At 42.3% G+C, this 24,332-nt stretch overlaps 1 protein-coding gene across 7 annotated transcripts in view; it reads right to left on the minus strand.

Moving 5' to 3' along the window:
* The window catches only part of CNKSR2 (connector enhancer of kinase suppressor of Ras 2), a 377,408-nt gene that overhangs the window by 147,458 nt on the left and 205,618 nt on the right, over positions 1-24,332 (minus strand). The gene's annotated exons all lie outside the window — the stretch shown is intronic.

The following is a 24,332-nucleotide window of genomic DNA, read 5'->3' on the forward strand; positions in this document are numbered from 1 at the left end:
TTTTAATCTTAAATTCTGTGGCTTAAATTCATGTGCTGTAGTGAGGAAAAATAAACAAAACAAACAAAAGAGAAGGGGTAAGAGTTTGTTATGTTTGGCTGGGATTGCTTGGGTTTGTTTTAACACATTGTATTTTAATTCATGATATTAATTAGGAAACCTACCTATCCACTTTTAAAAGATAAGGTTAATGTAAGTAAATTAAAAATAATTGACAACATCAATATTTTCAATGTGATCTTATATTGACAGGTGTTTTCAGTTGCAGGTAGACCCCATTATTTCATTTTGCTAAGAAGAATATATGTACCTTTGGCTCAGGATGCACTATAGCTGATTATCTAGAGGTATAACCGGCAATGACAGACACACATCAATCTTTAAGGATGGCAAGAACTAAAACGTCAATAAATTCTCCTCTGTGGAATGTGAACCACGTTTGTAGTAGGTACATTTGGGCTACAGTGCCACCAAAGTTTAAATTCATACTTTTATTTTGAATTCCTATTTTCAATTGCTGTTAAAATTTGATAAAAAAAATTTTGATCTTAGCCCAAAGACTTTTTTCATCTCAAAGTTATTGAAATCTTATACTGTCTGGATATGAAAAATACGCTGTATCCTGGTAATTTAAAAATAGCTTTGTTTAAAATCTTAACTCTTTGTATGCATGCAAGAAGAGATGGCAGCTCCCTTATGCTTATATACATCTTAGTACATTGTGGCTATTATAGAAAACAATTAATAGTGCAACTAATTCCTACAAAATCTTCTCTGTTCTTTCCCCCTCTTTATGCCAGTTTAGGAACATTAATATTAACAGCCCTCTTTTATCTCCTTTCCTAAAGTAAGGAGAGAGCCTAATTACTCCCTTGCCCACTGTCATGGCAAATCAAATAACCTGGCGGTCACATCTCTGTCTATCCCTCTTAAACACACAGTGCATGTGTCTATCTCACACGCATACATACTCTTCCTGGCACTGTGCAGCTGTGTATGCACTACTTGGAGGAGAGCGTGGTGCACTCCAGCAGGATAGTATGGAGAAAGAGAAAGAGAATGGTTTACAAACTAAAAACAATGGCTCATACAGGCAGAAGAGGGAAATGAAGTCTGAAGACAGAGTAGAGTACAGGTTAAACCTCTAAAATCCCGGGACTCTTTGATCTGACATCATCTGTGGCCCTGCAATATCATGGATATTGCTGGACCACAGAGCCCCGGCTGGCCAGGTTTAGGGCTGATGCTGGGGAGAGCAGCCCTTTCTGGGAGCGCACCTCCACCTAGGACAAAGGCAGCAGGGCTGACATCCAGGAGCATACCAGCCAGCAGGGGCAGAGAGCATAATAGGAAGCGCAGCCCCGCCTAGGCTGAAAGCAGTGAGGCAGTATGCAAGAGTGCAGCCCCTGGCCAACAGGGGCAAGGAGTGCAGCCACACCTGGGCTGGAGGTTGCGGGGCCAGCTCCTGGGAGCACTGCACCTACCAGGCCAGCACAGCGGGAAGTGGAGTTCCAGCCCAGCCAGAGGCAGTGGGGCTGGTGCCCAGGAGAGCAGCCGGAATGGTGCCCCACAGCGGTGAGGAGTGCAGCCCCAGAAGGGGTGGGGGCAATAAGTCACAGCACCCTCCACATCCTCATTCTCTGCCTCCCAGATTGGGGGTGGGAGGTTGGTGTTTCAGCCTTGTGGCAGCTGCCTGCGGGGCCTAGGGTCTTCTGTGGGGAGGGAGAGTCACCCAGGGTTAAAGCTCCAACTGGCACTTCAGCCCCATGAGGCAGGGGCCCCGGGCAATGTACCCAGATCTCAAACTTCCGAAGATTATTTTATGCAGTTTGGAGGCTCAGTAAGTTTATCCATCCTTGCTATAGAATGTGAGTAAACTGGCTCATAAAGTAGGAGACAAAGAGAAAAAAATTATGGGAAAAAATGAAAGTGGAATATAGCATCAGTTACAGACAGATATAGATTTTACAGTGGCCCTCCTAGAGAGAAAGTGACGTAGAGGTACAGCACTCCCAAATAATTTCTCATAATAGTCTAGATCAGTAGGTCCCCAATGCGGTGCCCGTGGGTGCCATGGCACCCGCTGGGGTATTTATGTGCACCCGCCTAGTGACCAGGGCCAGCCTGAGCCATTCTTGCACTCCAGACCCCGGGCACCCGGCGCATGCGCGGTACTTCAGGAGTGCGGCCCATGCACGGTCCTGCCCCCGGGTGACCCGGCAGCCCCAAAAGATTGGGGACCACTGGTCTAGATTTTACAAAGTTTAAAAGAGCACAAGATTAGGAAAACCATAAACGGAGAGATACCTATGATTCTGAATGTGGGATACATCATTTACCTTACGTGAAGAGGTTTGACTTTGAAATAAATTAAATATCATTTTAAAAGTGTGTACTACACATGCACAGTATTAATTTTCTTATTAAATCTAATCATAACTAAAAGAGCAATGGCCTCAAATACACAACCATGCCAACACAGACTGCATATAATTTTAGGTAGATCACATATTTTTTTGATTCTCTCCTACTGTTTTATAAATAAATAAATAAACATTTGTTAATTAATTAAATAAGTAATTTTCTGCATTTGTGGAGCAGAATTTGTTATACTAATTTTACAGATGGGTAAATCAAAGTACAATGAAATCAAATGACTATCCCGAGGATATACAAAGTCATGAGCAGAGCTGATAGTAGAACTCAGGTGCACACTGTCTCAAAGTATCCTGCTCTAAATGCTAAAACAACGTTCCCTCATGATCAGATTTATTTAATTGTGCTCCCATAATCTTAGCTGACAGGACTTCTAATTGACTTCATTGTCTTAATCACTTCAGTTACTTATACAGCTCTCATCACTGTACTATCAGAGGGTACGTTTAGACTACAGGCTTTGTTGACAGAAGTTTTGTCGACAGATACTGTTGACAAAGAGCGTCTAGACTTCATCCATTCTGTCGACAAAGCAAGCCACTTTGTCGACATGACAGTATAGATGCAAAGGACAGTGTAGAGGCAATAACGCCTTCTGTCGACAGAACTCTGTCAACAAAAGGCGTTATTCCTCATAGAATGAGGTTTACAGCCATCGACAAAACTGCATCGACAAAACCCTGTAGTCTAGACACACCCTGAGTGCCTCACAAACATTAATAGATTTGTCTTTACAACAACTATGATTTAAAATATCTGTATTTCACACATGGGGAAATGAGGCATAAAGAGATTAAGTAAGTTGCTCAAGATCACACAGGAAGTCTGTGGCAAAACAAGGAAGAGTACACTAATAACTCCCAAGTCCTGATCTAGTGACCTTACCATAAAACTATCCTTCAGGACAACAGCGATGGTAGATTGACACGGTAACCTTTCTAGACCTCATAAGGGACATACATTAATCATGAAGCAAAACTATGTAATCTCTAATGACATTTTACTCATTAGAAATATTGTTCATTCAGCAATAATCCTTAACTTTGACTTTTCACCTTTGCAGTATTTTACAGAAGGTTTAAGCCATTTAAAAAAATTCTCAGGAAAAAGTGTAGAAAATCTTTAAGTGCATCTTTGAACAATTAAATCACTACGTTAATGTCAAGCTGGAAGGTAAATGAAACAGAGGGAAAGCTGAGGAAGGTTGATAACACTGATTTGGGTACACCTAGTATTAAAAACTATATGTAGCATGTGAATGGATATTTGCATGGAAGTGACAAAAAATTGTTCACTTTCCTATTTAAGCATCCATCACAGTAGTCTGTGTACATGGATGTGTACTGCATGTTCTCAAATTTAAAAAGGTCTCAAAACTATAGCCAACAATTACATTTAAAATGAGAAGTGCCAGATTAAAATGTGCTGGTATGAGTCACTCATTCCAATAATTTCCTCAAGACACTCGGGAACAAAAAAGACACTACAGTGGATTTTAAGTAGCAGGCAGCAACTTTAATAAAATAACATGTTAGAGGAGATATGTGCCCAACTTTCTCACATACCCAGCATTTAACTTGAGCCAATACAGAGTTATAGGGTTCCCACTACATAAGTGGTAAGTCAATGTAGATCTGCCCCTCTACCACCTACCTCCCAGGACTTAGTTCACTTTTGAGTCCCCTAATCTTCCCCCTAAACTCAGTGGGTATGCATTATAGGGAGTCTTCAGGGGTCTCCTTATAAGTACAAGGTCCCCAAATTAAAATCCTAGATCTTATTTAACTCTGAGTGCTGGACCTTTTAACCTTTACCAGCATTGCCATAGGTTGCCTCCACTATACATTCCTATAGTCTTTGCCTCAACTATGCCCCCACAATGCTGCAAGGAGAGCCAAAAACCCCCACCAGATCTCAGCTAATTTGGCCCAATGGGGAAAAAATCTTTCCCGATCCACAAAAACATGCAATTGGTCAGATCCACAACACCCTGGAAACACAGCTCACTCTATTGCTACAAGAAAAAGGCAGGTCAGTTTGTTGTTGAAGGCTGGAGCCACACAGGGGAAGATATAATGTATCGAGGAGGAGTGAATCAGCCACCACAAACCTCCCTTGGCCAGCCAAAAGGATGCAGCAAAACCCAAAGGGGGGGGTATGGCTTGGACAAGCATCCTTCTCCATCTTCCTTCTTATAAGCAACACATCCTGTTTCTTGGACTTATCTGCAACAATTTCATAACCCGGTCTGGGTAGGGGACGAGGGGAAGGGATGACACGGTGGGAGCACAATTTCTTGTCTCTCATACTTGCCCTCCAGGGACAATACATTCTCCCTGAACTCAAATGATCAAATGTCCCCTTCCCAAGATGGAGGGGTGGGATATTCTTCCACTTCATCTTTCTTAGAGCATGAAAAAACTGATTTGTGATAACTACATGCAGTACTTTAGTCTATAGATACTGCTATTCTTGAAAGAGATGCTCAAGACTGGATATTCAGTTAACATTTCATAATCAAGAAGCTCTATGTCTACCTTAATAGTTGTAGGTTGCTTGGTGCTACTGAAGTCTAATAGAATATCTCTGCCACAGAACATGAGACAGGGAAAAATGCTAAACTGATATAAAGCAGTATTAAAAACAGCACTCAGATGAGATATAATTATATTTTTAGACCCCACTGTTGGGCAATCTCACTGCCTCCCCATCTCGACGCTCTGATATGGAGGTAGAAAGGGTGGGGGGGAATGCGAGTAGTCGATTTGACTACCCAATAAGCCTAAGCTTATCAGGTAGTTGACTACTCAACTACAGGCAGTCCCCGGGTTACGTACAAGATAGGGACTGTAGGTTTGTTCTTAAGTTGAATCTGTATGTAAGTTGGAACTGGCGTCCAGATTCAGCCGCTGCTGAAACTGATCAGTTTCAACAGTGGCTAAATCTGGACGCCAGTTCTGACTTACATACAGATTCAACTTAAGAACCCCAGGCATCCCCAAGTCAGCTGCTGCTGAAACTGATCAGCGGCTGATTCCAGGAAGCTCGGGGCAAGGGCTTCCTGTAGTCAGCCACTGGTCAGTTTCAGCAGCGGCTGACTTGGGGACGCCTGGGGCAGAGCAGCTGGGGTGCTGCTGGGTTGGTCCAGTAGCGCCGCCACTCCTCGGCGCTACTGGACCAACCCAGCAGCACCCAAGCTGCTCTGCCCCAGGCGTCCTGATTCAGCCGCTGCTGAAACTGACCAGCAGTGGCTGAATCAGGACGCCTGGGGCAGAGCAGCTGGGGTGCTGCCGGGTTGGTCCAGTAGCGCCCAGAGTGGCGCTATGGGACCAACCGGCAGCGCCCCAGCTGCTGTACCACAGGTGTCCGGAGCAAAGCCACGGAGCACGGGGGCAGCGGGACAGCCCAGACGCGCCGTGGCTGTCCTGCTGCCCTCGGGCTCCACGGCTTTGCTCTGCTTCGCTCCCCGACTCCCTGGTATGCAGTTCAGGAGACATAGTAGTTAAAGATCTGTGAGGCTCTTGTTCAGGACTGAAGTAAAAAAAAAGTGTAATGTGTATAGTAATCATCAGCTGGGTGTCTGATAAATTCAAAGCATAAAGGAGTTCAGAAATATATAATCTCAAAAGAGCAAGGAGTGGGGAGGAGAGGAAAAGGGACAGAACCTCTCAAGTACATGGTCTGTTGCTTAGGTACAAAATTGTGACTACTGTAGTCTTATTTGTTAAGTACAAACACTATGCTTACCTCTATAGACAATACTGCAATTATTGTACCTTAACAATTTTATTATATATTTATGCAGTGACACTACATGTACATGTTATTAGAAAAATGCCTTCAAAGACACAGTATCTAATTCTTTGGAAAAATTCTTCACTATTTTGATTTCATAAAGTAACACGCCTTCCCAATTGCCAGTATTTGGTATGATCATCACACTCTGTATCATAGCAATACTTTGTAATATTCTACAGCATAAGCCATCTAAAAGTTATTAATTATAATACTGAGTTCACCTGATAAACATTAGCTAATCCACACTTCACAGGTTCTTCTAATTCTTATGCAGATAATTCGTAGCATTCTTAGTGCAAAGTCATCTAATCTGCCTCATCCTTCGGTGGATAATTTATATAAAGATCAGACTTTTTGTTGTAATAACAGAAACACTATAGGCCTTGTCTACACTTACCTGGCGATTGATGTTCTGGAGATCGATTTTCTGGGGTTCGATTTAGTGGGTCTAGTAAGGACTTGCTAAATGGAACACTGATGGCATCCCTGTCAACCCCAGGATTCCACAGGGTCACAAGGAATAAGTGAAGTTGATGGTAGAGTTTCTCCCATTGACTTCCCACAGTGGGGCTACTGCAGAAATTTGATTTAAGTTATGTTGACTCCAGCTACATGCTTTTCTCATAGCTGGAGTTGTGTATCTTAAGTCCGATTTTTCACCCGAGTGTATACCTGGCTTATTACTTGAATTCAAAAGGTAGCAAAACATAAATATTTTTACAGTAACCTACATTATTAATACTATACATTTATTCAGTGGCTTCTCCTCAGAAAAATCCCCAAAGACTTTGCAGACTAATATATATAAATATAAATATATATGAATCATTCAGTGGAACACTGCACCCACTCTTAGTCATCACCACTGTAGAACGTTTTTTCCCAAAGGGAAGAATCCCTAATATACTTAAATGATAATCAAAACAAACTACCTAAATACAAAGGTAAATTACAGCGGAATATATACAGAACAGAGTTCCTCACATTGGCATTCAGCCAGGACAATGAGATTAATGGGGAAAACTCTTATTAAAAAAAAGTGCTATTGGACATATAAATGATGGTGAGGATCTCAGTTTTATATCTCATTTGAAATAGAAGACATCCAGGCAAGTGTAGTAATTCCCATGCAATGCCAAGACTTCAGTGATGAATTGATTGAGGGGAAAAAGGGTCTTGAACTGTATCACAGTCAACAATTTCTTCAGTTCTATCCTCTAAAGATATCCAATCCAGTTCCTGACCAAGTCTGATCTTAATTAGTTCCCTTCTCATTTTCTATACACAAGTACCATATTTACATATAATGACATTCTTGCTCATCACCTAACATTACTTCCAACCTTATCCACTGCTAATTATGACTAAGCAATAAAATGGAAAAGAAATGAAGTAGAAAGAAATATAGAACAACTGCACAGATGGGCTGGAGAAGGCCTGCAGAAGACCCATGAACTGTTTCTTAAAATTCTGCCAAAATGAAGGAAAGCTTGAGGTAATTTTGATGCTTCTGATAGCTAATGCTAAATATAACTTTCTATAACTGATGATTTATCCCTGGGGTTGTCAACCTAGCTAATGTTTTCCTCTTTTTTCCTCAAGTATATTTTGGAAAAGATCAGAATTCACCAAATGATAGGTATTTTCAAAAATTACTGCTGAGGAGACCCCACTTCTTTGATCTCTCATAACACCTTAACAGCACCACTCTTCAAATTACTAGTTGAAAACTATATATATTAGTTGAACATGCTATATTATGACTATGCTCCATATATTTTGTTCCTAAAGAGTATTTCCAGCAAAGAGCACCTTAATACAGGAGCATTTGTTAAGTAACAAGGTCTCTTCCTTGGTTAATGACATGAAAGGGTGTTTGTTCATATGCAGAAACAAATGAGTAGATGACTCCATACACATCTTTGTTGCATGTGATTTAAGGACACTATTGCACGCACACACACACTGAACCTCTCTAGTCCAGAACTCTCTGGTCTGGAAACAGCCAAAATGATTTTAGTTAGCTGAATGTCCAGTTTTCATAGGTGCGGCCAAGTTTTCCAAAGTCCCATAAAGTCTGTTTAAAGACACCAGTTCTAGCTCTCAGTGTTCTTTGGTGTTATTTAGTTCCAATTTACCCCAAAATGTCCTCTAACAGACCAGTAAGCAGTGGAAGTGTTGGTAATGTTGCAAGACAATATTGACCTCCTAGAGTCCAGAAAATTCTCTCATTCGGAACTGGTCAAGTTCCTAACAACTCTAGGGATGGTTTTCTAAATAGATAGGCACCCTTGTAGTATCTCAATTTAGGTTGAATTTCTCTAGTTCATCAGAAGTTCATGCGAGACAGCGTCAAAGCGTACTAAAGTCAAGATATATCACATCTACTTGAGTAAGCTTTTACCACGTCTACTTCTCTATAATCCACAAAGTTTGTTACTCTTTAAAGAAAGCTATTAGGTTGATCTGACATAATTTGTTTCTTGACAAATTCCTGCTGTTACTTATCGCCTTATTATCTTCTCAGTATTTGCTAATTGATGCTTAATTATTTGCTTCATTGACTTTCTAGGTACTAACGTTAAACTAACTTGTCTATAATTTCCCAAGTTTTCCTTATTTCCCTTTTTACAGATGGGCACTATATTTTCCAGTGCTCTGGATTCTCTCCCACCTTTCATGACTTTTCAAAGATAATCTCCAATGCCTCAGTCAGCTTCTTGAGTATTCTAGAATGTATTTCATCAGGCCCTGGCAACTTAAAGACAAGAAACTTAAGCAAGTTTTAATTTGTTCTTTCCTTATTTTAACCTTAATTCTACCCCATTTTCCCTGGGATTCAACATATTAGGTGCCCAATATTCATTAAACTAAGTCATTTTGTGCTACATCCATTTTCACATTTTCTGCTATTGTTCCTCCCCACCCATTCCAGAGTAACAGACTTATCCTAGAATCACAGAATCATAGGGCTGGAAGAGACCTCAGGAGGTAATCGAGTCCAGCCCCCTGCCCAAAACAAGGACTTCATAAAGGATAAGAATAAAACATTCTGCAAATGCATTAGAAGCAAGAGGTCTTCCTCCTGCTTCTACTCCTTTTATAAAATGTTTTATTGTTACCTTTTATTTCTCTAGCTAGTTTAATCTTCTTCTGTGCCTTGGTCTTTCTAATATCTTATCTTATCTCTGTATTCTTGACCTGTCTATTTTCCTCCTTTGTAATCTGGTCTAGTTTCCAATTTTTGTAGGGTTCTTATTTTGATTTTCAGATCACTGATGGTCTTCTGGTTAAGCCAGGATGGCCTCTTGCCATGATATCTAAAAAAGTAAATTAGGAATGGTTTACCTTGTGATTAAAGCTTCTAAGCCACGAGGGATTTATTACTAACAGTTTAGTTTGTTAGTTACTGTATGAAGACATGAAGCAACTTCCATAGCCCAAAGCCCTTTGACTTGGCCAATGTGATCCAAAAGAAGTTTCCATATTATAGTGCTAACATGCTCTATTTCTATCTATTTACCAACTAACTCCAAGTAAAAGTTTAAACTGCAACCATATACGGTATGCATATAGGAATTATTAGCCACCATATAAGACTGCTTACCAGTGATATATCAGAGGAGTAGCTGTGTTAGTGTGTAATTGAAAAAACAATTAATAGTCCTGCAGTACCTTATAGACCAGGGCTACTCAACTTTGGAAACCCCAGGGGCCACAACTTAAGTGTGGTTGCATATACATGCAAATATATGCAATATATGCAAAGAGCTTTTTCAGACTTATGGGCAAAAATACAAAGATTAAGGCAAGACTACACAACACACAGTCCCCATTTAAGTCACTTCTACTAATATTAATAAAATGTAATATTTACACGATTTTCACCCATATGACAGCATTTTAATGAGCAATGACAGTCCAGGAATTCTACTACTAAAATGCATATCAAGAGAAGACCATTATATATTGACTACTTTTTTGTTTTGACTTCAGAATTTGAACAAATCAAACAAAAACTGCCAATACAGTATTGGAATTTATTGGAGCATAAGTACAATCCATGTGAAGATTGTGTCTGCAAACTTTTCACCAGCTATTTCACATCAGGCTTGTATTCTGTTATAGCAGCACAGAGACAGTCAGTCAGATATCTGTCAGCAGGGCTAGGTCTAGACTACAATCTTTTATCGGAAAAAGCTACACAAATTGCACTCCACAATTTGCGTAACTTTTTCTGATTGCTTTTCCGGAAGAGGCTTTTCTGCCATTTAGCCCTATCTAGATGGGGCCAAACGGTGGAAAAACCTTCTCATTCGGAGGAGCCCTTATTCCTCGTAGAATGTGGTATACCGGGTTCCCCAAAAGAGCATGTTTGCTCTTCCGCAAAAAAAAAAGTGGAAGAGCAAACGCGTTCCCTGGACGCGGTGGAGTTTTTCCGGAATACCAGTCTAGACATGCCTTAAGAGAGGTGAGCAGTTTTGAGTTGATGATTCCTATGGAGGAGAATGAACTTTCCCAGACATATGTAGACCCAAAGCAAGTTAGCATTTTTTTGGCACATTTCAGTAAAGTAGGGTACATCTCTTCCTGTACATAGGTCATCCAGAATGTTTCAGTGCCTAGCTTTTAGAAAACTATTGTTTTGCAGTTCTATCATCTCTTCTTCAAGGCCGTGTCCAGACTCAGGGGTTTTTTCGGGAAAGGTAGCCTTTTCCCGAAAAAACTTCCCCTGCGTCCAGACTCAAGCCGCGTTCTTTCGAAATTATTTCGAAAGAACGCGGCTTTTCTTTCGATGGCGGTAAACCTCATTTCACGAGGAAGAACGCCTTCTTTCGAAAGTTCCTCTTTCAAAAGAAGGCGTTCTTCAATGTAAGGAGGCCGTCTTCGAAAGAGAGCATCCAGACTCGCTGGGTGCTCTCTTTCGAAAAAGCGGATTTCTCTTTCGAAAGATCCGCCTGCAGTCTAGACGCGATCTTTCGAAAGAGGCTCTTTCGAAAGATGCTTTCGAAAGAGCCTCCTCTTTCGAAAGATGCTTTCGAAAGAGCCTCTTTCGAAAGAAGCCTGCAGTCTAGACATAGCCCAAATGTGGCCCTCTCAACACCAAATCTCACTGCTGAAGGTGAGACTAGCCTTTACCTCAACTGAAAATGGATTTTCAGTAAATTCAAGAACTGTCTTCAGGGATTTTACATCTAGAAAATAAGAAAATTCAGTTTTCAGCTCTGAGATGTACTGCATAAAAAATTAGGGAAAAAAAAGATGCATGTTCACTCCGCTCTGTCACTTGCAAGTTGAGGATGGGAAAGTGAGTTAAGTCTTTCTCACAAAGCTGATCTGCAAATGGGGTCAGTTTTGTTTCAAATGCAGAAACATCGCATATCAGAGAAGGCAGGTTTTTTTCTTTGTCTTGAAGTCTAAGATTGAGTGCATTTAAGTGGTATGTCATTGTAAACTGGTTAGGCTTTCTGGAGGGGTTGCTCTGCCTCCGGCTCAGTGGGCGGCCACTCCGCCCCACTGCACATCTGCTACTTAAAATGGTCCCAGTCAGTAAGTCTATAGCTGGCCTTGCATCAGGTTGGGGTGAGAGACAATAGCTCAAGTACCCAGCACTACGCAGGTTGGGTTGGAGGCAAACGGTCCAGGCACCCGGCCTTACTTCAGGTCGGGCAACAAAGTCCTCAGGGTATGTCTACACTACCCTCCTAGTTCGAACTGTACGGGGTGTACCGGTAGTTCGGAATAGGAATCCTAGTCTGAACTACCTAGTTCGAGCCCCGTGTAGCCGCGCTGCACGGGGTTCGAACCAGCGGGGTTTTAAAAATGGCGGCTCCCCACTTATGCAAATGAAGCCTGGGAAATTCAAATCCCGGGCTTCATTTGCAAGTGCGGTATGCCTACATTACCCCGCTAGTTCGAACTAGTGGGGTAGTGTAGACATACCCTCAGTTAGTAGGGCCCTAGCCCTGGTACAGGGCAGGGCAGCAGTAATAGTCCCTCAGCTTTAAGAGGCCCAGGCTTGATCCCAGGCTGGGCAGCAAACACTCACAGTTACAACAGTTCTAAGTTCAGATGGCCCAAGCCTCGTTCAAGCGGGGCGGCCAATAAACCCCCACAGTTTAACAGTCTGAAAGCCCAGGCCTTGCTTCAGGCAGGGCAATAACTCTTAACAGTTTAGAAGCCCAGGCCTGCTTCCAGGCTGTGCAGCAACAACCCCAGTAGCAGTTCAAAGTGGAGCCAAGGCCTGAGTACAGGCAGGCTGCAAACAAACACAGTAGTTCAGCAAAGGGGCAAGTTAGGCCCTGATTCAGGGCATGGTAATGCACACAGGTTTGGGGGGTCCTCTTGTTCAGGAGGGAGGCAGGCTGGTCACCTGCAGTGGTGGTGAAGGGGAGACAGCCACCCAATAGGTGGGGGGGTGCGCAGGCCCACCCACTCCACTGCGCCCCGGCCTAGGGCCCTGGATGCAACAGAGCAGCTGCTGCTGGCTCAGCAGGGGCTCCAGCCCGCAACGTGCTGGCCTAGGGCTACTATCAGCCTGTGCTACCCCCTGGGCCACTTCCCGTCTCCCCCTCAGCGGGTACCTGTGTCTCTAGCAGGTCAGTCAGGGAGTCAGGGGTGGTATCGTCCCAGGAGGGTCTCGGCAGCCCAATCCAGGCTTCAGCGGCTTGCAGGTCTTCCGCGTCCAGCTGGTTCCCAGGTCCCCCAGGTTCAGGCAGGCCTCGGAGTTAGGGAGGTTTTCCTGGCCCGGCAGGTCCTCTGGTTCAGGTGGGTCCTCAGCGTCCCCAGGTACTGGCAGGTCCTCTGGCTCAGGCAAGTCCTCAGGATCCCTGGGCACCAGCAGGGCCTCTGGTTCCGAGGGTGGCTCTGCTGGCAGGCCTGGCCAGGCCTTGGAGGCCCAGGCCAGGAGGTCTTTGCCAGCCTCACGGAAGGAGGCTGTGGGAGGCCCAGGCCAGGTCCCAGCCTTGTCAGCCAGGAGCTCTGGTCAGGCCTCTGTCTCCCTCCGAGGCTGGGCCCTGACTGAGCTCCCTGATAGAGTTCTTATAGTCTAAGCCACGCCCCTTGGCTTCCTGTCATGTGAGTGGGAGGGGCTAGGCTGAGCCCAAAATGGCTCTCCGAGGGGATCCACTCACAGTCATATCAGTGAGAAAAGCCACGTTTGAAGGAATATCTCTTCATCTAAACATAACAGTATATTCTGGTGATCCTTTGCCTCAAAAAACACTCGTACAGCAGGCGGTAGATCCATACACTGATCTAACACTTTGCCTTGACTCAGCCATCTGAGTTCTGCAAGCATTGCTAAGTCACCATACTGTGTTTCATACTTCTCAACTAAAGCTTGAAATTGTCTGTTACAAGGCATTTGCAACTATGAAGTTGATGATTTTTGTGACACTATCCATTGTGCTCTTGAAAAATCTTCTCTTCAGTTTGCTGCATAACTGTTTTTGGTGCAGAATGCAATGGTATGAAAAGAAATCTGGAAACCATGGATTTTTCTTCAACAAAGAAATTAGCCCCTTCTCTTTTCCAACCATGGAAGGAGTGCCATCAGTTGTTACTGAAGTAACTTCTTCAAATCAATGCATTTTCCTGGTCCTTCAAAAAATGCCATCAGTGCAGATTAAGCGTCCTATCCCCTTGTTTGGCCCATCCAAGGTAACAGAGTAAACATTTCTTCAACATATTTTTTGCCATTAAAAAAAATGCACCCAGATTATGAGCTGAGATATGTCTGGACCATCAGTAGATTTGTTCACTGCCAGACTGAAATACTCAGTGCTTTCAATGTCTTTTAGCAATTTAAAAAACAGATTGCCTGAAATGCTTTCAATTCGTCTTACTACATTTGAATCAGACACTTGCAGTTTTGATATTTGTTTAACTAGATCCTCTTTGTTTTTAAATTCCACAAAAAGTGATTCGCTGCAGTCCAAGAAGCACTGCTTTATCAATTTACCTATGTTCCCAGCCATTTTGAAGGAGGCTTCTGTAATGGCATCACTGTTTTTAACTGGTGAATGGAACATATCTTGTTGAGTACAGAAACCTTCCAGTAAGGAACATATATCTTAATTTTTCTTAAATTGCTGTCAGCTGGATACAAGTGTTTGCATCTCCCAGGCAGGGTTGAAAACCCTGTGTTCAGCCAACAAGAGTCTCTTCTTTGTTGCCATTTTTAATGCTTCTTATTAAAAAGAAAATTGTATACCAGTGTTTTGGGTGTTTAGCTTGAAGCTTCAAGTTGTGCATTGCTTGGAGTGATTTTACTGTAAAAAGAAAAGTTTCCAAGCCAGAGTGCTCCAATCTGCGGCGGGTGGGGACCTGGGTGAGTCAGGCTGGACATGCGAGGAAAAAAATGACAGGTGCCTGGGAGCCCCGTCCTGGATTCCCAGCAGAGCTGACATCCCCATGTGGGAGTCCGTCGCTCCATGCAGGACAGAGGTAGGCCTGCTTGGCCATGGCACAAGATCCAAACATGGCCAGTGTGAGCCAGTTAGCAACTTTCAATCTCTGCTCACAAGGCTAAGCAGCCAGCCCTTCCCACAGTGCCCCGATGTTTCTGGCACCTTCTCCTGTGGGTTGTGTGTTGAGCCCCGCGTAAACCTAAATCACACTGTGTTTTGAGTAGCCCTGTTATAGACAAATAAAACATGTAGATGGATGTATATTAACAAAAATGTAAATTATTTGTACCTCTGGACCTCTCGCTCCATTCATCTGAAGAAGTGACTTATGCCCATGAAAGCTCATGATACCATCTACATTTTTTGTTAGTCTCTAAGGTGCTGCAGGACCATTTGTTGTTTTTTAAGTTATATCTGAGATATGTAACTGACTTCCATGTTCTGGACAGAAAACTTAAACTCCCTTATAAGACTGTCACCAGAGTTTCAGCAACCACTACTCATCCATCAGACTCTCTCTAACATGTCCACACTAGCAGCAATTTCCTGGACACTACAACCAGCTTCAGCAATGGAAACTTACAGACAACCACAGAGAGATCACCACATCTATCATCCTAGACCCGGGAGCCACTCAGCAGTGCAAGTGGGCTGGTATGCTCAGGTAATCCATACCAGCGAGTAATTTGTAGCTGGTATGGCATGCTGCGAAAGACATAGTAGCAGCTCCATGGGAAGAGAAGACTGGAGGGCAGAGCTGGAAGTTCTGCTCTTTTCCTTGCTGGTAGGGGCAGTAGGGAAAAGAGCAGAACCCCCAGCTCTTCTCCCTGGCCCTCCACAGAGCAGTGTCTCCATCTCTGTACCACAGCAGCAGGCTACAGGACAGGACTGGGGGGCGGGGCTAAGAGTTCCATTCATTTTCCCACTGGGAGGGGCAGAATGGAAAGGAGCAAGTGTTATCACCTGCAGTCTTGCCCTCTAGCAGGGCTGCTGATGTGCTACACAAAGGGAGGACAGAAACTCAGTCCTGTGAAACGGCAGGGGGCAGGGCTGAGGTTCCAGGGAAAGCTTTGCCCCAAAGTTTCTGGTGCAGCAGGAGGACAGAGCTCAACCATCCACAGGTAATATGGGATGGATGTAAGGAAGGGACAGGAAGAGAGTGAGGGCCCCACGCTGCGGGGAGGGAAGAGAGGAGTCACATGGAGAAGTCATGTGCTCCCCTTAGCTGGAGTCTCCTCTCCCTGACTATATTAGTAAGAAATGGATTTTGTGTGTAACATTGTAACCACCCTAAACACAACAAGAAATCTGTTATATGCAGCCAGGCACTCAAATACCACAGAATATACTCTAAGGAAAAAGTCCAGGATATGCACCTTAACATATTTTAAACTATCTTCCTCAAACATGGCCTCTTCCCTGCAGAAATAGATTACATCATGGAATAGGCCACCCCAAATACCCTGAAAGAACCTGTTTCAAAACAGAAATTAAACCCTTTCTGACTACATATCCTATTTGTCACCTACTGCCCCATACAACAACTACCACCCATACTCAGTGGAGATTCCATCTTGAAAGAAATCTTTCCTGAACCCCCACTTCTGGCCTTCAAACAACCCTCAACCTATCTATACTCATCATCATAAGAAATATTCCCACAAACTAGACCAAGCCGACTCAAAGCAGCAGCAGGCCCTATCACAACAATAGTGCACACATATCTTCATTGCTAGAATTAACAATATCTCCCACAATATAACTTTCAAGATTCATGGACCCTACATATGCCTATCACAACATGTGGCATACCTCACCCAGTGTACTAAATGCCCAGCAACAATTATGTATGTGAAACCAAACACCTTCTATGCTTTCAAATGAATTTACATAGGAAAATGATTAAAAACAAAAACACTATCACCTGTAGGTGAACATTTTTCACCAAACAAAAACTATATCTTACCTCTCAGTCCTCACCCTCAAAAGAAACCCGCACAACTCTTTCAAAAGACAAGCCTGGATGCTTAAATTCATTACTCTGCTGGATACCAAAAATCATGGACTGAACAGAGACCCTGGATTTATGGCTTGTTACCATAATCTGTTACTCACTATCCTCATCTTTTTGTCCTACGACTGTAGAGTTAACGGACCACTCTACCTTGAATGGCCTCTTCTAATGTGTGCTACTTAGATTAAATAACCCATTCCACAATACATGATGTTGCTAGGCTGGGAGTTCATTCTCAGACCTGAAGAAGAGCTCTGTATGTCTCCAAAGCTTGTCTCTCTCACAAACAGAAGTTAGTCCACTATCACCTCATCCACCTTGTTTGTCTAATGTACACAAATTAGCTAACTTTATCCTAGTTTTCGACATCCACTTGGTAGACAGTCGAAAATGCTAGCACATATTTTCTGATGAATTTTGCCTAATAAAATGCATAAAATATAGCAACACATCAACTCAACCTTATATCAGAACTGCACATAATATGCCAAAGACATTTCCAAATTAGCAGAAAATACTACTTTACAGGAGATTAACAACAATCATCAACTGCTCAGTTATCCTATGCTATCAGCATATATTTCTGTGGTTTCTCCCTTATAAACCTAAAATACAGTTTTTACTACAGTCATAGCCAAAATTAGAGTCAAATGTCTGCAATAATAGTTTACCTGGGAGCTACCAACCTTTCTTCCATGACTTTTTGGCTGATCAAGAGAGTCTAAGACGGGTTGAAGTAGTTTGAGCACTGGTACATTATACACATTTTGCTATGTTTAGGAATTATTTTAATGTTTGTACAAGAAATATTTTAGGCAAAAAGGAATTTTATGGAGATTAACGCTGAAATTTTCAGTGAGGAACCAAAAACTCACTGAATTTCAGTGGGAGAGATGAGCATCTAATCATTAGAGTACTTCAAGATTCCAGCCTGCAATGATAAAGCAAAATTTTGCATTGGTGGAACTCTGCAGTAGCTACTTAAATAAACAAAGAAGTTCTGAATTACAAGTCAACTTATTTTATAAACTAAAAACTTTATTTTTAACATTAATAAAAATATATATAAATTCCAATGGTTATGCCAGAAAAATGGATTGTGTTGTATTATGTAGGATTTGTAACAATGCAGCATAAAAAAATCAGGACTCTCATTTGAGACCCTTTGATTCCAGTGCCAATTTGAATAACCATATGCATTAAGTATCAGCACTTGTACAGAGGATGCCAACAAAGAATGATTTGACATTCAGCATAAGAACACATTAATTGGAACATGTATCATGAAAATAAGCTAAGCCATTTATCTTACTTTTCCAGTTTGTTATGCTGTTTATTTTAAAATCATCAGACATTTGCAAAGAAGCAGTTTTCTCAAGATTTAAATATTGATTTTGTGTCAGGAGTTAGCTGAAAATCTTGTTCATCATGCAGAGTTATAAATTTACATTTTCTTTTCCATAATTTATATTCATTCTCATGTTGCAGCAGAAAAATTAGCACTGAAAATGTAGTATTAATTTTTAAAAATATAAGCAAAAATATTATTCAACATTTTTCTCAATTTTTCAGTTTATGTTAAAGTTAAACTAAATCTTTTTTAGTAAAATTATGGTTAGGTTTCCCAAAAGCTAGGTACCAAATTCTTGTCAACTGTAGGTTAATAATATTTGTCTATAGTTCTATTGTAAATCTCCAGTGGCTTGGTAATAATTATTTTAACTTTAAAGAAGGACTTGAAAAGGAATGAGAGTAAGAGATGGTCTACAGGAGCAAGATTGAAAAGAGAACCCGCAGCCTCAATTGGGTAATAATAGTCTAAGTGAGAACAAACATATGCTTAAAAATTAAAAGGGCTGGAAAATTCAGAGTATAAAATCATCAGAAATGATTCCAAATGTTCCTGAGCCTCTAAAAAAGCTGAAACTGCAATTGACCTATTTATCTTTTTTCAGAGAAAATGGCTCCCCAGAGTTAGATTGCAAGTTCTTCATGAGAAGGATAAGCCTGTTCAGTAATTAGCACAACAGGGTCTGATTATGACTGGAGGCTGTGACTTCTGCCATAATAAAAAACACAAAACAGAATATATTTTCCAGTGAAATGGAATATTAGAGACCAGAATCTGCATGACTGATGCTTATAAGTTTCTGATCCTCAAAGAAAAAACGTAGGGCACATCTAGACTATAGGGAACGGTCGAAAGAAGATATTTTGAAAGCGGAGCTTTCAAAAGTGGAAGTAGTTAAGACATGGCTTTTTCGGCTAACCTCCTCCCTTCGTCGAAAAGCTGCTCTTCCTCAAAAAAGGAGGTTTATGTGGCTTTTCAACAAAGAGGGGTTCGTCGAAAAAGCTGCGTCTTAACTACTTTCACTTTTGCAATCAGAAGAAGATATGCAAATTCCCGTAGTCTAGATGAGCCCATAGAGTGCAGTGAGATCACACTGAATCATTCAATCAAAACACATATCTATACAATCATTGCATCCATGATTTTTTCTCCCGCTATATATTCTCTCCATTTGAGAAAGAGAAAGGGAAAAGGTCCTGGTGGAAGCGAGGCCACAAATATTAAAATGTACAAGTATTTGAAATCTAGTTTCTAGGAGATAAGACTCAGACTTTTATTAGCTCCATAATATCACAATATTTACAATGTTCTTCTGAATACTGTAACATTCCACATAGAGTTATTCTTATTATAAGAAGAATAATATGTATTAAAAATGTAAGGTGTGGAATACAAAACACACAATATGGTCTGAGACAATTGTCATGTTTGGTACTGTAGACAAATGGATTTTTCATACGTTCTTAGTTTAATAATTTCTTTTTAAATAAATTGCAAAGGAATTTTACACCCTCAAAAATCAAGTTCTGGTACAGTAAAACCTGTGTTATCTGGCACGCTCGGGGATTAGGGAATTCTGGTTATCTAAAAATTCTGAGGGTCCAGTTATCTGAGGGTCCCATCAACCTAGGAAAAACCAATGGACAATAATAGTAAAACTCAGGTTTTTAACATTGGTAGTTTTGTAGTGTGAGGCGGTTGGTCTCACATTTCTATTTTGAGTTAAAGATGATTAGTACTTCTTAAATAAAAATTTGTTAAGCCAATCATAGTAAACCAAGCCAGTTCTGTGCGCCTGAAGATGTGACAGTATTGTGGCTGGGGGCAATGCCAGTTAACAAAGTTTTCTAGTTAACAGAGTGCCGGATAACAAAGCTTTCACTGTACCTGGTTTATGTTTAGGAGAAAATATTTCTGAAGTTAATGTAAAGTGGAACTATGATTCTTAGATTACAAAACATCATCTCATGATTTCAGTCATATTATTGACAAGTAAAACTTTGCCCTGATCAGAAAGTAAAGCCAGTGTATATGTGGCAAGAAAATCAGATTTATCACCAGAAAGTTGAAATTTTTAGGATGACTACACAATTTAGTGATAATTTTAATTGAAAATAATAGGAAGAACATTCATTCCAGTATGGAGACTGATTGTTGGTATGTTTCTTAGGACTTCTATACCTTTTGATTGATTTTAATATACTTTTGATGTGAAAAGTTTTTAAAGACTGAAAGGTGCTTTGCTTCCTTCCCGTAGTTGGGAAAAATAAAGAAAAGGCTCACAAAGTGTGTGCATGTATACCAGCACCTTGATTTAGCAGTGTATACAGTTGAAATTAATAGTACAAATTGAAACAAATATTACACAAATAAATTACATGGAAAAAACTCCACCTTACCCTGCTCGGGTTAGGTTTATCAATTTAAATTCCCTAGCACAAAAGGTATCATCTTATCAGTTAACTTTCACATATGTACAGTATATTTTTGTTATCAAATTTAGCTGGAGGGCATAATGAAATACTAGAATGACTTGCGCAGAGAAGCTGATGTACTGTACTATTTCATAATCATAACTCTGCTAGGAATTAAGAGACATATTTTTAAAAATTATTGCTATACTAATGAAATTTTAGAAATTTTTTTGTAATTTAAACTGTTTGCCAGAATACTTATTATTAAAAATGTATTATTTTCTGTATTCTTAATTAAAGGCGGATAGCCTATACAGGCAGTCCCCGACTTACGCGGATCCGACTTATGTCGGATCCGCACTTATGAACGGGGCTTTCTCGCCCAGGAGGTCGAGGTAGCGGATTGCTACCTGCGAGCTCCGGGGCGAGAAAGCCCCGTTCGTAAGCTGCTCCGGTGCCCCTGGTCTGCTGGAGACCGTCTCCAGCAGACCAGGGGCACCGGGCGGGTTCCCGCGCTTCTGAGGCTTTGCCAGAGCAAAGCCTCAGAAGCGCGGGAACCGCCGCTGCTGCCGCTTGAGACCCGGTGCCTGTGGTCTGCTGGGGACGGTCCCCAGCAGACCACAGGCACCACGACTGAAGCCGCAGCCGTGGAGGGGGGGGTGTCCCGCACCTCTGAAACTTTGCCAGAGCAAAGCCTCAGAGGCGCGGCACGCCGCTGCCGCTGCTGCTCTGCTCCCCATGTCCCTGGTCTGCTGGGGGGGGGGGGGGGGGCGCGGATAGTGTGCCCCCCCCCAGCAGACCAGGCTTTTGTTTTGGACCCTGGAGCAGAGCAGCTGGGGCACTGCAGATTGGTCCTGCAGCACCCGCTCTGGGCACTACTGGACCAACCCGGCAGCACCCCAGCTGCTCTGCCCCAGGTCCTGATTCAGCCGCTGCTGGTCAGTTTCAGCAGCGGCTGAATCAGGACGCCTGAGGCAGAGCAGCTGGGGTGCTGCTGGATTGCTCCAGTAGCGCCGAGGAGCCGTGCTACTGGAGCAACCCAGCAGCACCCCAGCTGCTCTGCCCCAGGCGTCCCCAAGTCAGCCACTGCTGAAACTGACCAGCGCTGACTACAGGAAGCCCGAGGCAGAGTTGCTCTGCCCCAGGCTTTCTGGAATCAGCACTCATCAGTTTCAGCAGCAGCTGACTTGGGGAAGCTTGGGGTTCTTAAGTCAGCAGCTGAATCTGGACGCCAGTTCCGACTTACATACAGATTCAACTTAAGAACAAACCTACAGTCCCTATCTTGTACGTAACCCGGGGACTGCCTGTACATGAATAAACAAAGTGTCCCTTATTAAATTACATTTCTTTTGTTATATAAGAGGTATATTGTAAAACCTCTTAGAAAAATAGATTTTTTCTTTAGATTGCAGTAGTTCAACAGTCCTAAATAAGGTTAGCAGAAACTAATATAAAACACTTCAGTTTTTGTAATGATAATAAGGAATTATTATGAATTTTTTTTTCCTCCTAATTTCCCATTTTGAAAAAGTAGATTAAATCTGAATAAGAACATAAGAATGGCCGTACTGGGTCAGACCAAAGGTCCATCTAGCCCAGTATCCTGTCTACCGACAGTGGCCAGCACTAGGTGCCCCAGAGAGGGTGGACCGAAGACAATGATCAAGCGATTTGTCTCCTGCCATCCCTCTCCAGCCTCTGACAAACAGAGGCCAGGGACACCATTTTATCTCCTGGCTAATAGCCTTTTATGGACCTAACCTCCATGAATTTATCCAGCTTCTCTTTAAACTCTATTATAGTCCTAGCCTTCACAGCCTCCTCTGGCAAGGAGTTCCACAGGCTGACAACACGCTATGTGAAGAAGAACTTCCTTTTATTAGTTTTAAACCTGCTACCCATTAATTTCATTTGGTGTCCTCTAGTTCTTCTATTATGGGAACTAATAAATAACTTTTCTTTATCAGCCCTCTCCACACCACTCATGATTTTATAGACCTCTATCATATCCCCCCTCAGTCTCCTCTTTTCTAAACTGAAAAGTCCCAGTCTCTTTAGCCTCTCCTCATATGGGACCCGTTCCAAACCCCTAATCATTTTAGTTGCCCTTTTCTGAACCCTTTCCAAGGCCAAAATATCTTTTTTGAGGTGAGGACACCACATCTGTACACAGTATTCAAGATGTGGGCGTACCATAGTTTTATACAGGGGCAGTAAGATATTCTGGGTCTTATTTTCTATCCCTTTCCTAATAATTCCTAGCATCCTATTTGCCTTTTTGACCGCCGCTGCACACTGTGTGGAAGTTTTCAGAGAACTGTCCACGATAACTCCAAGATCTCTTTCCTGATTTGTCGTAGCCAAATTAGCCCCCATGATACTGTATGTATAGTTGTGGTTATTTTTCCCGATGTGCATTACTTTACACTTATCCACATTACATTTCATTTGCCATTTTGTTGCCCAATCACTCAGTTTGGTGAGATCTTCTTGGAGTCCCTCACAGTCTGCTTCTGTCTTGACTATCCTAAACAGTTTGGTATCATCTGCAAACTTTACTATAGTAAAGTTTAGTAACTATAGTAACTATATATACACTTTTTTCCCCCTAGCACACAAACTCAAGCAAGGGGCATTCTATTAAACTTCAAATTAAAGAAACTTTCCTGTTCTTAGCTAGTTATGTCAGTCTATAACCTGCAAATAAAGAACCACTGTAATTACCTGAATCTCTCTGATACAGAACTTCTATTACCTAGAACAGAGGAACATCCACTGATAATGCCTTGTCAAAATGAAAATTTTCTAGGTTATCCGGAAATTCACCTATCTAAGGTAATTCAACATCTCCCATAGTATGCATAATAACCACCACATTAGGTCAGACCAAAAGTCCATCTAGCTCAGTAGTTCTCAAACTTTTTGGCCCATGGACCACCGTGCTCAACACAAACCTTTCCACATACCACCACCCACGATGACAAAATGGTTGCAGAATGGGGTGGGGTCTGGCTGGAAGGTTGGATGCAGGAGTGAGTTTAAGATGTGAGGTCTGGGTGGAAGGTGGAGAAAAGGAGGTAGGGTGTAAGAGAGGATTGGGAGTAGGGAGGTAGGGTGCAAGAGCAGGCTCAGGGTGGGAGTCTGGCTGGGAATGAGAGCAGCAGGGAAAGCCTCCAGGTGTGTGGTTTCCTGCAATGCCATTTCTGCAGCCTGGGGGAGGGTGCGCAGCAGCATTATGCAGGGCCACTTCTTCCCCACATAAGCTAGATCCGGCCTGTGAGGCTTGGGGCTCCCCCCACCTGCAGCAGAAAGCCAATCTCATGGGGGGGCGTGCGGGGCTGGATTGCAGCGCGAGCTCCCCGCTGTGAGGTAGGGGGAGTCCTGAGCCTGCAGATCACCTGCAAGACTGTCATGGACCACTGGTGATCTACGGACCACACTTTGAGAACCACTGACCTAGCCCAGTCCTTTGTCTTCCTACAGTTACCAATGCCGGGCTCTTCAGAAAGAATGAACACAACCTGTAATCATTAAGTGATCGATCATCACTTTCTGGCAAACAGACACTATGGACACCATCCTTGTCCATCCCTCTACATCCCTGCTAAAGCCATTGATGGACCTATCTCCATCAACTTACCTAGTTCTTTTTTTCTTTAACCCTGTTATAGTCCTGCCCTTTACAACATCCTCTGGCAAAGAGTTTCACAGTTTATGTGTCGTGTAAAGAACTAATTCCTTGTTCAGGTGATATAGAATAAGCATGAACACCAAACGTTTTACTCTCCCAGATACTGTATGATTCTGTTACACATTAAGTGCATTTGAAAGGTGTGGGGCAGAAGACAGGGTATTAAAAAAACCTTACGTGTAAAAACCACTATTAGTTTAGCAAAATATATAAC

Source organism: Pelodiscus sinensis, chromosome 1, assembly GCF_049634645.1.
Source record: "Pelodiscus sinensis isolate JC-2024 chromosome 1, ASM4963464v1, whole genome shotgun sequence".
NCBI classification, from domain to species: Eukaryota; Metazoa; Chordata; order Testudines; family Trionychidae; genus Pelodiscus; species Pelodiscus sinensis.